This window comes from Solea solea, chromosome 4 (genome assembly GCF_958295425.1).
Source record: "Solea solea chromosome 4, fSolSol10.1, whole genome shotgun sequence".
NCBI lineage: Eukaryota > Metazoa > Chordata > Actinopteri > Pleuronectiformes > Soleidae > Solea > Solea solea.
Window position 1 is genome coordinate 9,409,789 of NC_081137.1, and position 16,780 is coordinate 9,426,568.

At 39.9% G+C, this 16,780-nt stretch overlaps 1 protein-coding gene across 5 annotated transcripts in view; it reads left to right on the plus strand.

Annotated features, from left to right (window-relative positions):
• Positions 1-16,780, plus strand: part of zmp:0000001168 (signal-induced proliferation-associated protein 1) — a 60,116-nt gene that overhangs the window by 166 nt on the left and 43,170 nt on the right. For 4 of the 5 annotated variants that reach the window (XM_058627149.1, XM_058627153.1, XM_058627155.1 and 1 more), the window contains exon 1: positions 479-783. The exons of the other annotated variant lie outside the window; for it this stretch is intronic. The gene's annotated coding sequence lies outside the window, so the exon portion shown is untranslated. Of the gene's footprint in view, positions 1-478; positions 784-16,780 lie in introns of those variants that run through there. 5 annotated transcript variants of the gene reach the window in all.

Consider the following 16,780-nt stretch of genomic DNA (forward strand, 5'->3'; position numbering starts at 1 on the left):
TGTTTGAAAGAGTGAAGTACAGTGGCTGATGGTGAAGGAACAGTGGAGGTACCGTGTGATGTTCTCTCTTTCTATGTGTATCTGTCCTGAAGCAAGTTAATTGTTTGTTATGGTCACAACCCTCACTGGTTACATTTGGGGAGTACACACAGTTTATCAAACAAAGATAATAGTTTGAATGAAAGAAAGACAAATTTAATGTGTACCATGAAAAAATAGGGTACATTGTGTGTTGTTGTAACATTGCATTAGCATCTGTTCTGCCATATTTCTGGTTGAGCATGTTGCATGGTTTTTCGGTTAATTTTTAAATGGATGCTTTATGGATTTCAGTCTACGGCAAAGAGCTTGGCCACTGCAGTCTGCCACTGGCTCCAGGAGAGAGCGAGATAGAGTGAGACAGACAGACAGAGAGGGAGAGAGAGAGAGAGAAGGGAGGAGGAGAAAGAGGGGGTTGGCTCTAGTGTGATGTGAACGGAATAGAATCAGCGCGAAAGGGAGAAAGAGGGAGGACGGCACAAATCAACCTGCCTCTTGACTTAAACAACAGATTAGAGGAGCAGTAGACACAGAGATTGGGAAGTGTGCGTTGTGCTGTTTCAGTTATATTTTTGGAGTGAGGAAGGGGACAATGGACAGGAGGAAGTGAAGCTTGAGGAGGAAAAGAAGCTCACTGTGGAGGAAGATAGCAGAAAAATGCTGTCATGGGGAGAAAAGGGGAGGGAGTCGGCAGAGAGGAACAGGATGGAACATGGCAGGGTTGAGCAGAGCTGAAACGTGGAGGTAAGCTTTTTCTTTCCTCGCTGGGATTATGGAGAATTCACATTTTAGCCTGATTTTGTTCTCTTTCCGATATAATGTATTCAGATGGATGGCTCTGCATTCTGTCCCACATACCTCTGTAAGGGCATGCACAAAATCAGTCTAGCCAGAGACAATGAAATAGAGGACGTGAAATAATGGCTTGACATTATCATATCATCATCCAGTTTGGCCCTCTCTCTATTTGTTTTGTTCTCAGCTTTTCAGAAACAGCTGAGCCGTCTATGTAAACCCTTCTCCCAACCTTTGTCGCATTTCATCCCTGACCATCCCTTGTTACCCTTCCACCACCATCATCATTGCCACCTCTCTATCTTCCAACACTTACCCCACCCCCCCATGATCTTTCCTCTTTCTCTCTCTCTCTCTCTCTCTCTCGCTCTCGCTCTCTACATTGTGATCCATCCATCCAGGCAACCAGGCAGGATTGTCTTAAAACAGTATTATGACATTGTCAAGAAGCCAGTGAGAAGCCTCCTCGCCATGGAACCGCAAAACTCAGAGATGAGGGCAAGGTGGAGGGAGGAGGGGAATGGTGGGAGGGATGGAGGGACACTGAGAGAATGGAGGATAGACAGAGGAAAAAGCATATGCAGGAACAAAAAAAGATGAGCATGATTTATTCCAGATGCATGTTTTAGAAGCCATCACCCAGAGGGGTGTTTTGTCTGTTATACCACCACAGCCTGATGAGCACAGGCAAAGATGGAACAGACCACAGCCAGAGCTGGGGTGTTTTATTCAAGGTGGCACAGAAAATGAGGGATGCAGGGAGGCAGGCTCCTCACCCTCCTCACCAACCCCCTGCATACACTGACGGGTAAGAAGGCAGAAATTTGGGGGGATGGGGGGCAAGCAAAGCAGCAGCTTACATAAGACAGTGCACTCAAAGAACAAGCCATTTAATTTACATTGAGCAGCATGGTTCCTCATTCAGTGTGGTCTACATTATTATCTACAATGATAAAATGCAGTTTGGCCTGGTGATGGTGATGGGAGGGGGAATGTGTGATAAGTGACTGTGACTCGTATAATATGCTGTATGTTTGTGGTGAGACTGACCACAGCAACATCAGGATCAACTTTTAAAAGGTTCTTAGGTTAAACATATTGAAATTGGCAATGTCAGTGGTCTGTATTTATGTAGCACTTTTCTAGTATTGATGACCACTCAAAGTTGCTAACGTTTTTGCCATTCTCACACATTCACTCACACATTCATACGATGCATTTATGTGCAGCATTTTCTATCACACATCATTCATACACAGCTGTCAGGAGCAACGTGGGGTGATGTGTCCAAGAACACATTGGCATGTAGACTAGCGGAACAGGGAATCATACTTGCTCTACTACTTAACCACTGTCTCCACATGTGTCACTATACCTGAAGTACATCTTTATAGAAAAGGATGACTGTAATATAACTTAGCTTTCATCAACTGCAATTATTTTAGTTTCTCAATCGAAATAGTAAGAATTGTGTTGAAAAGCTAAAAGCATAATTTGATGTACACAGATCTCGAGAAAAACTGGAGCCTCTGTTGTCAATTTCCACTAGGGCTATATCGATAAATTGATTGATTAATAATCAATTACTAAATGAATCGCCAACTATTTTGATAGATTCATCAACTCGATTAATCAGAGTTTTTTAATAGTCAAATCAAGCTTACTGATTTTCCTGCCTCTTAAATGTGAATATTTTCCAATAAAAACCATTAAAACTGAATAATTTTGGTTTGTGGACAAAACAATACATTTGAGAACATCATCATCATGTCATTTCAACACTGATCAAAAAGTTTTAACATGTTTATTCTGACATCAGTAAAACAACCAAAACTGCTAAACAGAACAACAGCAGACAACAATCTGCACTTCATATTTTTGTTCTGTTCTCAGACAGTATAGTATCATTCGATTTGGAGCCATTTTGCATGACTACACAGGCTCCCTGTGGTGCCACAGCAGGGAAGGCAGTTGGACAGGCAGAGCTTTTCTCTTGTTAGATGGCAGAATGGCACAGTGGCAGTATATAGGCCAGTGGGTTGATCTTCTTAGCTTGTCTCCTGGGCCCTGTTGGCCACTAGGTAAAGGAACATCAGGTCTCATTGGCTATGATCCAGGCTGTTGCTCTTTTTGTAGCCGTCATTTGTACAATAATATAGGAGAAGTTAAAAATGAGTAGAAAATTTAAGTGAATTATTAATCGAGAGTATTAGTCAAAGGAGGACTGTAACACTGAGCTAAATAGTAAACATAGTAATTAAGTTTTGTGACCTCTATTATCACTATTATAAATCTGAAATGTTGCATTTACAGACTCTATCTTTTCTAATGTCTCTGGAAGTTTTAGCAGCATCCGCTTAGGCCTGTCAATACATTGATATTTACCTATATCATGACATGAGACAAGATATGGTCTTAGATTCTTAGATTCTGAATATTGTCAAATTTTGACAAGGTATTTGTGATAACTTTTCCTGGTTTTAAAGGCTGTTGCATTGATAATCATGATATTTATTATATAGATTAAATTGGTGAAATACACTAACAATATAATTGTAAATAATATTAATTTTAAAAAAATATTCAATTATATTTCAAAAAGTAACTTGATAACACTTATTTAATTTTAAGCCTATATTGTGATAATACATGTTCCCCATATCACCCAGCCCTAACATCCACTGTCTTCAAAAACAGTCACACATGGGAACAGTATTCATAGAAATAGGTGCTTTAAGTATGAAGAACAAAACCATTATTCATGAATATTAAGAGATAGAATCAGAAATGTAACCCTGATGTAATAGTCAATACGTAAAAGCTGCTGCCTTCATGACACATGTTTATGTAAGTATCTGCTGTCGATGCGTATGATGTTCTGTTATATTTAGTTCACCCACATAAATAAAAGTCCTCAAAATGCTCTCAAGTTTAAAAAAAAATCTCTCCTTTCAGAGAAATATTGAAGCTTAAGGACAATTCCTTAATTGCACAACATCTCTTTCAGTTATGTCATACATGCTTTAAACTCTGAAGCTGTGCTGTGGCTTCTTGTCATTGTTCTCACAACTATTACAGGAAAAAGTGCATAAAAGGGTATTCAGAGACCATGGCCATTCATGCCTGCACCACGTCACTTTATCATGGTGGATAGAAATCAAAAAGAGAGAGACCATCCCACACTGAGAGGAGTGTATAAATACCATCATGGAAAGTATCTTACTCTAAAGCAATACATATTAGAGATTATCTCTTCTCTTCTAAAGAGCCTCTTTGTTTTGACACAGCTGTGGGGAGGAAGTTGCAACTGTAGCTGTTTCACCTATGTAAAAGGAATGGTAAGTAAAGAGTTGAGAGGAGAGAGCAGTTTGAAGAGATAGGTTTCTATGTTGCATTAAGTTACATGGCCAAACATCAGTCATAAGAGACATTAATGCATTTCTCTCATGCTTTACTTTTATTAATCCCCTTAAGGAAATTCTTCTCTGCATTTAACCCATCAATTATTAGGAATCTTCCTAGATTTAGGAGCAGTGGGCACCCACTGAGCGGCGCCCGGGGAGCAATGGGGGTTGTGCAGGGGAACCTCAGCCCTTTTGACCCGGTGGGGACTCGAACCGGCAACCCTCTGGTTGAAAAAACAGTAATAATAACATTGGCCTCAGGCGAACTGTGATGAACTGTAAATTGAGCAGGTTCATCCTGTAATGGCTCAATGAATCATTGCATGCAAACAATAATGCACACAAGTAATTCAAAGGATACATGCCAGTCTCCTGGTGACACACTGTGCTTTCATTGAAGTGTGACAGACATTCAGAAGCTGTCTCCTTTTTACAACACAGCATACATCACAGGAAAAGCTACAGCGAGTCAGCTGCAGTGCAGTCAGCACTGGTTCATGAGCTGCTTATTTCTCTGTAGATCACAAGGTGCAAGACACAGGTGCAAATAATGCAAGTCTACCAGACATGAGAGGATATTAAGAAGTTATCGCATAGATATATTCTCACATCTTGATTCTCACCCTCAACATTTTCAATCAACTTTGATTTGGCTGAGGTCACGCGGTGTTATAATGTGTAATACTGGTTTGACTAAGGGCCTTTCTGTCTGGAGGTTGCATGTCCCCCTGTGACCCCTTATGTGGATAAAGAAGTAGAATATGAGTGAGTGGTTTGTCTTTGTTATGTTTTATTTTTCACTCCATAAATTATACGTTCTGTCACTGGATGTGATGAAATGAAAAGCATGGTCGAATAGAGCTTAATACAAAAACATGTAATGTGGATGAAGTCATTTCTTGAAATGATGTCGTGTTTGCAGAAAACTTTTTAAAAATGACAAAGAAAAAAGATTGTTTAGGGAAGTCCTGTTTCTGTGTGGATAAGGCCTTAATGACATATTTTCTGACTAGGTATGTATCTCAACCAGCTCACCTTATGTGATATGTGCTGTCACCCACACAATTCATTCTGTACACAAATACTGTATGTGACTGACCAGGTGGGAAAAAATAACCATTATTAAGCTCAAAAGTTCACAATGATCTATGGCCATTTCTTGTAGTGGACAACAAAGGATTCAAAGGATTCAAAGGATTATTCAACATGCTGGAGCCAAAGTATAAAGTCCCGCCAAAAACATATGCATGTCAGGCACTAAGCTGATAGCAGGTAAAGAAATTACGCACAGAAACTGACAATCACAGTGCATCTCACTCACCATGCACCAGCCACTCACAGCTTTATTACTTATCACAATATGACAGTAAGGTACAGTGGAGTTGTAATATTATAAGCAGCACTTATATTTTCAGCTGAGAAATGGAAATAGGAGTTTCATGAGTGCTCTGCTGTCTTTCAATGGACAATAGAGGCGCTGAGGAAGCAGAGGTTAGCATGTCATCCTCTGAAAGTAGACAAGGTAGGGTAACAGTTCAGAGCACTATTAAAGTAATATTTCTCTGCCTCAGAGATGGCAGAGGGCTGGGTTATCAGTGAGCTCATTACAGTAGATAGTCATTGAGCGTGCATACACACACATAAGGTCCTAAAGAGGTAAAAAAAAATATACAAGAACACAGAAGAAGAAGGTGTTATTTCAGATACAGAGGAAGTGGCTGTGCTCTTCCAGCACACAGAGTTGATGTCATGGGAATGAACAAATCAAACAATAGTGCAAGTTCTTTAACTACTACAGAACAGCACCTAGGTTATGTGAGAGACAATAGTGCTCAAAACGTTTAGCTAGTGCTATTTATTACAAGAGGAAATTTGTTTTTAATGTGGACTATAAAGGGAGCTTTTCTGAGTGTACTTCCCCTTTATATTGAAGGCCACTGTTTACTGCATGTGAACAACAATACAAACAAAGTCTATATGCTCTGGTTTGTCCATACAATTTTTTGCTCAGACTCTTACAGACAGCATCTGATTTTTCCAAACAATAGCAGCTTGCTTTGTTTAAATCAGCCACAAAAAAGAAGTGAAAGTGGACAATGTGCCAAAAACATGTCTGGTGACCTTTGTGTTGGTGACGAAATGAGCCAGATGTACACAAATACATGGACTTAGATAAGTAATAGCAAATCGACTGTAGTTTGTGGTTCCCCGATGGTTCATGAGTGGACAAGGGAGCAACCAACCAATGAATAATTAACATCATTGTTGCCCCCCTTGCCCAGCCTCATTAATAATGGATTAGATAGAAGACTTATTTTTAATTTTAAAGGACATGTGTGGAGGAGAACAGTTATGGTTATTTGACTGTAGAGCTGATGCTTTTGGTGAGATTTGACCTGAGGTTACAACCATAGCAGCAGTACCACACAGCAGGAAAAGGATTACCGTTTCCACCAGGTTATATAGTTTCTCCTTCAGAAGTTTTGGAGCTAATCAATCCCCTTTTTCGAAATAGGGCAGTGGAGTGTTGGTATTGGTTTGTATTTGAATTGTAATGTCTTCAGTCATCATTTACTAAAGGAAATAACTGCCAACATCACACTGAAGTAGCGATAAAAACAACAGTCAAAATTCTCGAATGATGCCTAATATACAGTCTACCACTCTGACCTCCACATGAGGGTCACAGGGAGCTGGATCCATCACAGGGGCAACATACAGAGATAAACAACCATTCACTCTCACATTCACTCCTATGGTCAATTTTCAGTGTCTAGTAAACTTCTTCATGTTTTTGTAGTAGGCTACACACAGGGAGATCATGCAAACTCCACATAGAAAGGCCCTCTGTCAAACCCTGTGACCTTTTTGCTAATCACTACACCACTGTGTGGCACCTAATATACAATCAACATTGTAATTTCAGGTCAAACTTACCGTCAAGAGTTACAGACAAAAAAAACTGTAACTCTCTGCTGTCTGTTCTTTTTCCAGCACCAGACACCATGCAGGTCAGTGGACCAATTGCTCAGACTGATGTTTGTCAGCTGTTTGACTGTAGAAGAGAGATAACACACATGACAAAGAGCGATAGAGAGAGAGAGAAAGAGAGAGAGAGAGCTGCAGTACCCATCCACTTAGCAGCCTCTGCAGACCCAGTCTGCAGTGTGGTGGATGGGAGGGAGGGGCTGCTGGGGAACACTGAGGATGAACTAATTTTCTGTCTCACATGCAGACACATTAATACACATATTCTCTGTTAAAGGCTTTAGAACCAGCTCAGTTCAGAGTCACTGACTAGCAGCTTGGGGATGCAACCTATCTTAAATGTAACAGGGTTGTGAGGGATCGATAATGCAAGTGAGACTGAGTATGGCTTTAAATTTCCCAAAAATCAATCATTATTAGGGAGTTGATTTAGACCTTGTGGACAAAAATCAGATATGTGGTTTTTAGTAATAGACAGTCACTCGAGTACACACGTATGTGTACACATACATACATTGCATTACATTTCATACATACATACATTTGGTGTGTGACAGAAAGGCGATTTTAAATAAAATGTATTATTATTATATGCTATGGATGGGATAGGATAGATTTGTGTTTAATCACATGAGCTGAGTGTAGGTTAATCTCAATTACTGGCAAAAAGCAAATAACTGCTCACTCATGTTGCAGACGGGCAGCCAGTCTGCAGTAGGTGTGGAAGTGTTGAGTAGAAATAATGATGACATCCATCCTTCCACCGTTGAAAAGTCTGTCATCGCTTCCTGTTTCACAGGATGCAGGCTTGCACGAGCGAGCGCAAAATAAATCAGGTGGCCATGACTTCCCCAAAATGGTTCATACTTAATGTAACTCACCTCTGACTTTCATTTCTGTCATGACACTGTACAACAGGGGCCCATTAACCTTGTCCTTTATTTGACATTGAAGTGGAACTCAAAGCACACATGTGATCTGGGAACTTGTGACTTTAAAAAAGCAGATTCAATTATGCTGATCCCCAGTGTCAAAAATGTATTGAACCTCAGAAACCTCAGAAAGACTTTACCATAAATACAAAAGTACAACAAAATTGAGCAAAAACAAGAAACAACAGAATATTTACATAGAATTACAAACTAGAAAAATAAGAACGATAATATTAAGAGCATGAATTAGATAAAATACAAAATAAAACAAAAGGTCAGTGTTAGATAAGCAGGGTTGGAGTAGTAGTTCCAACTAAGTTGAACGTATTAATACATGATAGTCTTCTCACTCTGAAAATAGGATATTTCACAGAAACGGTATCTTGCATTGAAATAATAGGAATGTTGTGCCAAGCATAGGAATATTGCACAAAAATCCACACATTCTTTATGTATATTGAATGTAATATGGAAACTGAGCATTGTATGGTAGAATGATGCATAGAATATTTCACAGAGTTGGTATTGACAAAAATGTATTTTACTACCCATAAGTGTGTTTGTATTAATCATTTACAAATTCAAATAGTTTGAAAAAGCCTTAGTGTAATTTAGGCAAGGGTCTTGTTTTACGGAGGCCGCCATATTGCACAGCCATATTTCTACTGTAGCCCGAATGGACAAACTAGCCAGAGTTATGTGTCATGTGTTTCTCATTTCAAAGTAGAAGCTTATGATGCAAATGAGGATGAACAACATCCTTCCTGGTTTGTGAAGACCAATTTCCTGACACATATGTGAAAGGGAGGAGTGATACTGCGTTCCATTGACATCAGAAAACGGAACTGGGAGTGATGTCACCCCCAAGTTCACCATGTTTCAGTTGAGAAGTTGGACTTGCAAATGTAAGTTTGGCTTGCCATTGTTAACCATTGTTAGCAATACCAGCTGATAACAAGGATCTGGTATTTTGCGCACACAAACAGCGAAGAAACATGTATACAGTAAAAAAATAAACAGTATTAGGTGTGGAAACAGATTTACTGTGAAAGAAATACAACAGAAGTGCTTTTAACAGTAAAAGTAGCAGTGTTTGGGTTGGAAATCCAGATTCAGGGGGTATTCATTGACCTTGGAAATTTCAAGTCTGACGATAAATAGAATGCATCATCATTAGAAAAATCCTAGTCTAATCTGCATTCTCACCATTAGATGTCAGTCATTCTTACACATTGGTACACATAGGCCCCTATTTATATTTTTGCGCGTGGGTGCCCAAATTATATAAATACCATCATATCTTCTTCTTCTTCTTTTCCTTTCGGCTGCTCCCTTCAGGGGTCACCACAGTGATTTCAACCTCCTCCATCTCACCCTGTTCTCTGTATCCATCTCTCTCACACCAACTAACTTCATGTCCTCTTTCACTACATCCATAAACCTCCTCTTTGGTCTTCCTCTGGACCTCCTGCCTGGAGTTCCAACCCCAGCATCCTTCTACCAATATACTCACTATCCCTCCTCTGTACATGACCAAACCATCTCATTCTGGCCTCTATGACCTTATCTCCAAAACATCTAACATGTGCTGTTCCTCTGATTGACTCATTCCTGATCCTATCCATCTTTGTCACTCCAAAAGAGAACCTCAACATCTTCATCTCTGCTACCTCCAGCACTGCTTCCTGTCTTTTCCTCAGTGCCACTGTCTCTATAGACCATACAGCATCGCTGGTCTCACCACTGTCTTGTATATCTTTCCTTTCATTCTGGCTGATACTCTTTTATCACACATTACCCCTGACACTTTTCTCCACCCATTCCAACCAGCTTGAACATGTTTCTTCACCTCTTTTCCACAATCTCCAATGCTCTGGACTGTTGACCTTAAATACTTAAAATCCTCCACCTTCTTTATCTCCACTCCCTGTAGCCTCATGGTTCCACTTGGGTTCCTCTCATTCACACACATATTCTGTCTTGCTGTGACTAACCTTCATTCCTCTCCTTTCTAGAGCATAAGATCATAATTCTGACTATATAGGGGTGGCGTGCTCACTGCTTCTGAACATCTGATTTTATAAAGAATTTCTTTTTTTTCTAATTCATGCTATATAGCCTATTTTGATGGTCTCGGAACACCGAGAGGGTGCTGTTCTATTCCGGCGGGGAGAGAGAAGGTCCTGGGTCGGGAAGGAGCCGCCACCCGTCTCTCTCTCTCCTCACGTCCTTTATGTCAATAGAAGGAAAATTTAATTTGGGCCGAAAGTTTTATTTACAAGATTAAACTGAGTGACCCGGTCTTTGTCTATCGATTGCGCTGCACCTGTACACACACACACACAAACGTGTCCACGATGCTGTGACACTAAACCAGCTATACAAGCACTGATGCGCATATCATGCCCATACAACGATGGGACGTGACTATGCTCAAGCACAGAGCTGTAATACTTTTCAATGGATAATGTGATTCAGATAGGAGCATTTCTTTTTAAAGATGCAGTTTTATTTATTTATTTTTTTTGATGGCTATCCCCCAGTGGGTGCTCAACTTTTTCAGAGCACCCATGGGATCGGTGCCTATGCTGGTATATTAACTCTTGGTGCCAACATGAAGAACACAAAGCGGTCTTTAAATCTGATATATGCCCCAGCTCAGCAAACAGTGACATTTTTTAGGTCTAATTTAAAGTCTAGTTTACGTAGACCACATAAACACAATACTGAGAACATCACTTTCCTCTGGCTGACTTTTGAACTCTGAAATGCTGCTGGATTAAAAACTAAAACTGAAAATACATGTCGTAGAAATTCCCCAACTGTCACGATACATAAGAGGTAACAGGAAGTAGTCACACTTTGCCCATGTGCAGAACAAGTCAAGGTTTCTGGTAACGGATACTGTTAATAATAACTGCAATCATGTTATAGCAGCCCATGGTCAAGTAGAAGGGAATAAAACCGGTAGGGGTGGCTGGTCAAGGGCAGGGGTGCCCCTGAGGTAACAGACCACCACTTTCCTTGGGTGCTGATGAGTGCTGTATCATGAACAGGACTGGACCCAAATACAGATTGGTGGTAAGTAACAAAGTTTATTTAGAACAGGCACACAAAAGGCAAAAGGGGATCCTCAATTAGGCGACAAAAGCCACTGGCGTGGGATCCATGTAACGGAGAGAACAGTGAGTAAAAGGCAAACAAAATAGGATTCACAAAGAGCACAAACATGCCAAATAATCCACTGAAAAAAGGTACTTCACCGACAGGAAATCCACCAACGGGGAAGGCTCAGAAAAGTACAACACTGGTGACGGACGAGGACAAACTCACACAGACAAAGGAAGTGGGAGTGGTTATATACACTGAGGAATTAGGGAGACGATGAACAGCTGTGACGAACAAGACACAGGTGTAGCGGGTTGGGTAATCACAGAGGGGAAAAGTAAAGTGCACACAGACAAGGGATGAAAAAGACTTCAAAATAAGAGGGAATTTCAAAATAAGATGACATGGACGACGGAACATGACATGCTGCCTACTGCTCCTGCACCTTTTTGTGTAATGGTAAATGGTTTGTATTTATATAACGCTTCTAGTCTTGATTATCACTCAAAGCTGCTTTACACTACAGTTTTGCCATTCACACCCATTTCCTCACATTTTCCTACAGCATACAGCATTTTCTATCACTTTCATCTTTCATACCCATTCATACGCTGCTGGCACAGCCATCAACAGCAAAGTGGGGTTAAGTGTCTTACCCAAGGACACATTGGCATTTAGACTAGCGGAGCCGGGAACAAATTAAAAGGCAGCTTGCTCTAACACTGACTGAGCTACCGTGTTTTCACTACCGGTGTGTAAAAAAACGATGACTTACAGCAGAGGTCAAATTTACCACTGTTCATTGGTATGTGTGCTAATTCTAATTTTGGTTTTTCCTGCAAACCAACCCAGTGAAAGTTTGGGTTAGGGTTACCCACAGACAGCCTGTACTGAAAGGTTTTGAAATAAGAGCTTCCATTAATGTTTATTATCTCAGCCCTCCATAACATATTTGATTTCTTTTTAATTGCCACTCAGTCATGTGACAAAATGATCAATTTACAGCCATATTTGGTTTAAGCCCAACAACTTCTTAAATGAAGAGGTTGTTTGAAGCTTCACTGGATTTTTTTTTGAGAGGATATACATTGCAGTGCAGTGACATTTAGATGGTCATGGTAATACTAAAAACAATAGGTTCCCAAAATGTGATCAAAAACCTTAGGGGGCGGCAGAGACAAAACACCTCAGTTCCTCCTTACATTGTACTTTTATGTAAGTTATATTGTACACTGCTCTACAGTGGTAACTGAGAGTAAAGAGCAGTTTCTATTCAATAAAGGATTCACTTTTAAAGTTGTTCATACTGTATCTTAAATGTTCGTTAAGTGAGGACCGGGTGAAGATTAGATTAAATAGATCACACATCAGACATGGTAAGTAAAATGACAGTTTTGCTTTGCATTTGTTATCTTTTTATTCATATATCTTTAACTGGAAGGTCGAACCCTTGATTTCCAGCTCTGCTATAGTCAAAGTGTCCCTCGGCAAGTGATTTTACCTCAAGTTGCACCTGATGTCTGTGCTGGCAAAGTGTGAATGGGTACTAAAGCTGTGTAATAGAACATGCTGCACATAGACGCGCTGTATGAGTGTGTGAGTGAATGGGTGAAAGGAAAAACTGTAGTGTAAAGCAGCTTTGAGTAGAAAAAAATATGATATACAGTATAATTGATTTTATCACCTTTTTTCTGATAGTTCCACTTTCTGTTCTGCAACAAGAACTACTGTAAATAGGAAGTTAAATATTGTTTTTTTTCTGAGACGATAGCTTGACATACCACAGCTGTAGAATAGGACTGTTATACTTGCTCATCGAGTTTATCCTTCAACCTATGCTTACAACATACAATATCTGCATCTGGCAGAGGTCACTGACAGACATTATCAGTCATCATCTTCTTTTGCAAAAACACAAACTATTTCACCTTACCATTACAGGTAAGTAGGGTTCATATAAATCAAAGGTCGATCAGACCAGTTTCTGTGAAAAAGTGACTTAAGCTCAGTAGCATGTGATTTGTACAAATGCAGTCTGTTAAAACTACTGTTTTACTGCTTTTCTGCCCCCTTGTGGACACAATTGTGGTGAATGGTTTTGTTTAGTTCCTCACCTGCCATTGTTTTCACTCACCAAAGGCCACAGTAAGGAAGTAACAGCTTTGCTGCTTCATAAATCTGATTCATAACATTGAAAGTTGGGTAACAATTGATTCATTCAGAGGTATGCTTGTTTTTTTTTTTGTTTTTTTTTTATTTATAATTATTTACCAAACTGTTAAACACATTACACAGTTTATGCAGTAAACAGATGTCAATACCTTACAATTATTGTATATTTTAAAATGTGTCACCTTTATATTTATATATTTTGGAAGGTTGAGGGTTCGATTCCTGGCTTCAGTAGTCTACATGCTGATGTGTCCTTGGGGAAGACTAGGGGAAGGTTAACCCCATGTTGCTTCTGATGGTTGTGCCGGCAGCCTATGAATGGTTATGAAAGATGTGTGGTAGAAAATGCTCAGCACATAGATTAGCTGTATGTATGTGCCATTAACCCATTCACTCACACATCCATACAGCACATATCTCAATTTAAGCACCAGAGAAGAACTTGGTGTTCTTACTAAGTGGCTCATCCGAGTCATATACACAAGCAATTTGGATCAGGTCACGCCAAGTGCACAATCCAACAGGAGGTGTAAATGTAATTTGCAGCATCTAGAAGTAGGGCTGTCCCCTTATGGTTGACCAAACATTGGTCGAGCAGAATAATCATTGGTCTGCATTGCAGACTCTGCAACATTTCATTGGTTGTTTAGTCACTGTGGAAACAAACAGAAAAAAACAGAAACTCTATTTGAATGGTGTTTGTCAAAATAAAATCAAAACCTATATGGCTGAATCATGGATGACTGTGTAGTTTGACAGAAGTCACTTCAGTGTTTACGGCTAATGTGCTGCTCACTACAATGTTTTTAAATACTATGTCGGGTAAGAAGTCCAAACTTTGGGAACATTTTGAGAGAGCGAAGTATGACCCCAAGAAGGTGATGTGCAAGCTCTGCAGGCAGACATTTACTTACTTTTAGCATATGTTAAATTGTCCCTAAGATGTTTGGTGACTGATGGGAATGTTATTCAGTTGAAGTTGAAGTTGAATACATTCATAAAATGTTGCAACCTGTCCTCAAACTGATACATAAATATGGGTTGTTTTGGCTAACCCCTGAATACAACCCATAGATAAGTTTTTAGCACACCTATTTTTCAACTCCTAACCTTCCTAACCTTCACAAGTGTTGTGAGGTTAGTAAGGTTAGGGTTAGGTCCCACAAAAAGAGTGAGGTTAGGGCTAAAAAAAAAAAAAGACAGGGTAGGCAGTAAGTGACAGACAATGGCATAAAAAAAGTATAACATGTAAACATGTAAAAGTCTTCTTCTAAAAGTTCTTCAATTGCTTTGTTAACAAGTGACTGGCTCCGTACTTTTCCGTGTTTACCCAAGTGAGTTTTGTATTGCCTATAAATGGCCGGTTTGATTTCTGTTATTTCAAAGTTATTTCTTTATTCTTTTTTTTGTTATTATTTTTGGACGTGCGCACAAATAAACCGGCACCATTTTCTCACTTGAATCCTCGGAGGTGCGCCCTGCATTTTGCACTTTGTTGCGTCCCATCCGATGTTTGAATTGGGGGGGCAATACCCCTTTTTCACAGTTGGTGGCAGCGGTGGGATTGTAGCACCCTCCAAGAGCAGAAAGAATAACCCCGGAAGCCACTTCCGGGCTATGTCCTCTTTAACCCTTGGATGCACAACCTACCAATACCTACACTCTTCCACGAGTGGGGTCAAAAATGACCACAATTAAAATCAATGCATTTTTGCAATAACTGGTTAAATTTCCATATCACCTAAAAGAACACTGGACAATTCAAGGCTGAAAGTACAAAGAAGACTGTCATGTACTCTGTCCATTATTCAGTTTTTGTGAATAGCCAAGCAATTGTCCAGTATATGTTTTCTCCGCAATCAACAGCTTGAGCCATTTCAAAGCCAGGTTGCACTTCTTCCTCCTCTTGATTCATGACATTTCAACTTCTGTGGCTTACTCATCAGTAAAAGAAGCCAGTGAATAAGCCACATACTTCAGCCTATTCTTTTTTCGGTTACTGGCATAATTGTGTTAAATGATATATTTTTATGAATTTCACCAAAATTAAGATATTCATTCATTCATTCATAATCATTGCAGATCAACATCGACATATACTGTATATAGTGTGAACTCTCCACACTTGCAGCACCCATGTATTGCTTGAAACATGAAATAATTGAGCCTGAGGCTCAGTAGTAGTGGTTGTTAGTCCAGTATTCACATATGACCACTGTTGTTCATTTCTTAAATTTGACCATTTATACTAAATATAATATCTGTACATCTGTGAAAAGCGAGGGTCTCGTTTTCCCAGAGACTTCCTACCGTTTAGCCCTGAGTTTGCCCACATAGCGTCACATGTACCCTGATAGCCACACTACATTTCCCATCATGCAACACATAGCAGCTGTAGCCGTGGTGGGTAAGGGTTAGTTTACCAAACAAAACGCAACACTCACGAGTCGATTGCCGCTCTCCCAGGTCCGTCCGCAAATTGGTCCGTGTGGAAACGCGAGCCACATTGGAGCCAGATCCCTATTCTGTATTTAAAAGAGTATGTTTGAAGGGGGAACTATGTGTGGATATTTATATGTATTGTGATGTGATATTATGATGTTACATCTATTTTCTATGGCTATTATAATGATTGTGCTTGGAGATGTATTACCTATCCTAGTGAGTTCTCCCAATTAGTAGCTGATTGGTAGGCTTATTTAAAATTAGTGGGGAGACTGGGTAGGGAGGTTCAGGGTTGTCATATGGTTGTATGTCAGCTTGCTGTGAGGTTGCCTTTTCCGTGTTTACCCAAGTGAGTTTTGTATTGCCTATAAATGGCCGGTTTGATTTCTGTTATTTCAAAGTTATTTCTTTATTCTTTTTTTTGTTATTATTTTTGGACGTGCGCACAAATAAACCGGCACCATTTTCTCACTTGAATCCTCGGAGGTGCGCCCTGCATTTTGCACTTTGTTGCGTCCCATCCGATGTTTGAATTGGGGGGGCAATACCCCTTTTTCACAGTTGGTGGCAGCGGTGGGATTGTAGCACCCTCCAAGAGCAGAAAGAATAACCCCGGAAGCCACTTCCGGGCTATGTCCTCTTTAACCCTTGGATGCACAACCTACCAATACCTACACTCTTCCACGAGTGGGGTCAAAAATGACCACAATTAAAATCAATGCATTTTTGCAATAACTGGTTAAATTTCCATATCACCTAAAAGAACACTGGACAATTCAAGGCTGAAAGTACAAAGAAGACTGTCATGTACTCTGTCCATTATTCAGTTTTTGTGAATAGCCAAGCAATTGTCCAGTATATGTTTTCTCCGCAATCAACAGCTTGAGCCATTTCAAA